This window comes from Lycium barbarum, chromosome 2 (assembly GCF_019175385.1).
Source record: "Lycium barbarum isolate Lr01 chromosome 2, ASM1917538v2, whole genome shotgun sequence".
In the NCBI taxonomy this organism is placed as follows: Eukaryota; Viridiplantae; Streptophyta; class Magnoliopsida; order Solanales; family Solanaceae; genus Lycium; species Lycium barbarum.
The window spans coordinates 106528225-106532504 of record NC_083338.1 but is presented as its reverse complement, the minus strand read 5'-3'; positions in this window follow the sequence as shown (position 1 = coordinate 106532504).

Here is a 4280-nt window from a genome sequence, read left to right as displayed (position 1 = left end):
ATATTTCTATACTAATAAACAACTTGTATATTAAAATAATGTTGGAACATAGTCTTGCCCTTAACCTACCACGACCACCTTGAAATATCCGAATGTGCGAAATACGGGATATAACATCCTCCCCCCCTTTAGAACATTCGTCCTCGAATGTTCAACTAATCTTATGAGGTCTTGTAACACTTCAGGGAGGGTCCCTCTTATAGTGATCCTTTCCTTTATGCCCCTTCCTTATCTTTCACCCTATTCTCCTTATACTCGAACTCCTGGGTCTTTACACGAGTCCTCATTCCACGTCATGGGTTTCCTTTTCTGGTACTTGAAAATATTGTGATCCCTTTTTGGCCTAATATAATATGGTCTCCCCCCCCCCCCCCCTTTAAGGGGCTCCTTATATGCCAACAGTCTTTCTTTGAAGTCTTCGTTTATACCTTATTCCTCATCTCTCTTTCTAGCTCTGTGCCTAACATATCGAAAACTTCTTATCCTAAGTTTTTCTTTTACTTTCTGTCTATGTCATCATTTTGTCCACATTTCCATACCCTTCCATCCACTATTTGTCCTTTCACTTGCTTAGCTCACTTGCTCGTAATTCTTCTTTATCTACTTGTTTGTGTTGTAGTTGTGCGTCCATATTTCTCAAGCGTCCCGCTACTTTTGTTCTTAGCACAGAATCCTTACAACTTTCACTCTCCCTATCCTTGTTCAACGAACCTTTAACTATATCAATATAGCTACACATTTATTCTTTTATAGATCTCTCACCTCAACATCATCGCAAGCCTAAGCATTCTTTCTCTTACTTCACATCCCCCTACCCTAGTCACTATTCCTTTAGCCCCACTTATCGAAATCGGTTCTCGCACCTCATACACTCCTCTCCTGTTTCCTTTTACCACACTCTATCCCTTTTCACATGCCTACTTTGAGTTCTTACCCAAATAGTCTCGTGCTTTGCCGGTAGTTTCTCTCGGGAGCTTCACTCACTGAGGTTTCTTACCTTTCACCTTCTTCCGACACTTTGATCTCTTTGTTTTCCATCTACTCACTCTCTTCCTTTTCCAAATATCGCTATATTAAAACTTTCCAATCTTAACCTGTAGTAAAAATAATAGCAGCTTGCCTCGTAACACTGGTACCCTTGCGTGATCAATGCCTTCCTTACCGTAGCGCCGGTTGCTGGAACTCACATGTCCACCGATACAATCATATGTGGGATATCCTACGCATTCATATATATATATATATATATATATATATATTTATTATCAACTAGCCCACAGAATACTTCCAAACGCTATTCAAGCCTATCCAAATTTCCAGAGCTGTGACGCACTTTCTGTCTCTTCTCCAGTCTAGCCTACCTCGTCTTACGCGACCTCTTAAGGTTTCCAGCCATCCCGTATACTCTAGTTTCCATTAGGTTACTCTAACTTCTCATTTGTCTCTTATGTCTGGATATATAGAATTTCTTGCATACTTCCCAGGGGGTCACCCATCCTAAAATTGCTCCCACCTTAGCACGCTTAACCTCGAAAATTTGATGGAATCTGATGCATTATTGCTGATATAATCGCGTCCACTTCCTCGCATGACCTTTATTACATGATCTGGAGCGAGTCGAGGTCTTACAGATCCCGAGACATTTTCGTAACACGTCCTTCCCTTTACAATTACTATTCTACCCTTTTCGATCCTCGATATTCACCTTTCACTTATGGGTGTAACTACCCTTCGTCCCGGATTCCTGATGGTAACGAATATGCCTTCGTCGCCGTTACTTGTAAGCACTCAGGTATCAATCTGTTCAGATTCCCACTCACCATCCTTACATAATAATTTACAGCAAAACTAATCGTCAACTTTCCCTGAATCCTCCAACGGGCCTTGCTCCTACTAAACCTCGAATGTCATCTATATTAATCCTTCAGACTGCTACTTGTCTTTCTCACAATCATTTTTCATGTTAGGCCAAATCCATAGCCCTTATGAAATAACGTATCTTACTTATTGTCTATTTACAATATTTCTTTCCCACACTTCCTCGTGTTAGGCGTACCTAACTATTCTGGCAGGATCTCCTTTACCATTCTTACTGTTCAAAGTCTGTATGCAGCAAATATCGACAATGCCTCACAGAACATACGGCTATATGACACATTCCAGCCATCCAGAGCTTCCAGTTCCAGGTAACAGAACAAAATATCAATACTTACCCCTGTGGCTCTCCATATCGCCATTCACTTTCTTCCGTCGTATATAAGGCTTACGTAAGGAATTTCCATTTTCCTATGACTTGGCTCTATCGCACGATCTAAGACAGAAAGAAGGTCAACAATCCCTAGATGCCCCGCAGCCTCCGGTTTATAAATGTGGCCGGCTTCACACCCATAAACAGGACTCTACTGGACACGACTTTGCAGACAACCCCTAGGACGACCTGCTCTGATACCACTTTGTCACACCCCGATCTTACTAGGGTGTGATGGGCACCCGACCCCATACTCGTAGCCGAGCGAACCCGCTGACTCTTATTACATACTTAACCTCTTTAAACTCTTACATCAATAAGAAGTGGAAAACATAGCAAAGCTTTCAGAATTTTTCTTTTTTTTGTACTCAATCCAAACAAAATTTGTGGCCATGTGGGATCTGTAACATAAAATATAAAGACACATCGGCTGGTGAAGCCGCTTTCAAGACTGACATACTACACCCACGACTCTGTCTGCAAAGTCTCTAACTTCAACCAAGACATCATAGCATAGTACTCTGACTCGGCAACACTCCAGGGCCAAATGGAGCTTGCCAACTTCGCTGGAACATCTTCTATAATGGCTTCTACTCATCTGGGTGTACCTGCGCGACATGAAACGCAGCGTCCACAAGAAGGGACATCAGTATGAGCAATGTACTGCGTATGTAAGGCATGAATAGTAACATAGTAAGGAATGTACTTATGAATAATAACAGAATGGGAACATAGAGCATATCATGGGGTAAATGAGTAACCTGTACATCTGAGTGCCTTTTAGGCGGATACCATGCATGCTTAGTGCTGCGGAACGTGCAGCCCGATCCATATATATATTGCTGCGGAACTTGCAGCCCGATCCATTTACCCATATATCCCGCGTCCGGGACGATATCATATTATACCAACTGATCAGGTGGCTACGCGTATATAACGCTCTCACCTTTCCCCTTACCCCATATACATATACATATACATATACATATATCATATAACAACATGCAGGAGAGCCCAAGAAAAGTCATGTATCTATCGGAGTGACGTAAGGTCGGTGACCTCCGAATATATTATGGAATGATCATCCTGACTCTGTCTCACCTTGAAGGAACAATTATTATAAGATGAGACTAGCAACGAATAACAACGTTAAGAGAACATGGAATAAGATCGTAAGTCTCTTGAGGCGTCTCTTCATATACATATGTACATAGAACAAATTTCCAAAACTCGATGGGTACGTACATAAATCGACACTTGAAGGCTCAGAAACAAGTTTCAGGTCAATCTGATTTAGTATAAGAAAGTTATGAGCGTTTGAAGTACAGAACCTTCAACGAACATTTCAGAAGCTATTTTTGGAAAATCAAAGCAATAATCACATCAAGTACCTTTCGAACATGAAATCATTCTTATCATAGTCATCATAGAAATATTCTCATGCTCGACATCATCAATGTCATTGTAAAACATATCCATCGTTTTTGTCATAAAAGCTTACAATACCATAAACCTTTGTTTTGAAAAGATACGGACATTTTGGAAAACATTAACGGGTTATCGGGAACACAATCATTGCCTTGGGACCGTAGACTTCTAACTTTTGAAGACAAGGAAGATATGGAAACATTTATAAATTTCGTAATGTAGGAATGATTCCTTTGAAAGAAAGGAGACGAGCCTTAACATACCTGTTCCACGTCCTATTAGCTACGCTTAATTGTCCAAGCTCGCTATCTCTAGTCTACATTCAAGAAGATTGACACAATCATTAGATTCATCACCATATACTTGTCTTAATCTTTCAAGTAAATTCACTTATGATCTGCCGAAATTTCGGCAGCATCTCCCCTATACATACACCACCCTCGAGAATCTAACTCGGCCCAAATCATCAATCAACAATCCGAGAATTCAACTCGGCCAAACTATCGACAACAATATCATCAATCATACCAACAACATCAACAATCAATTCAAGACGCATTCTAACATTAACAACCTTTGTCATACAATTTAACGACATTTCATT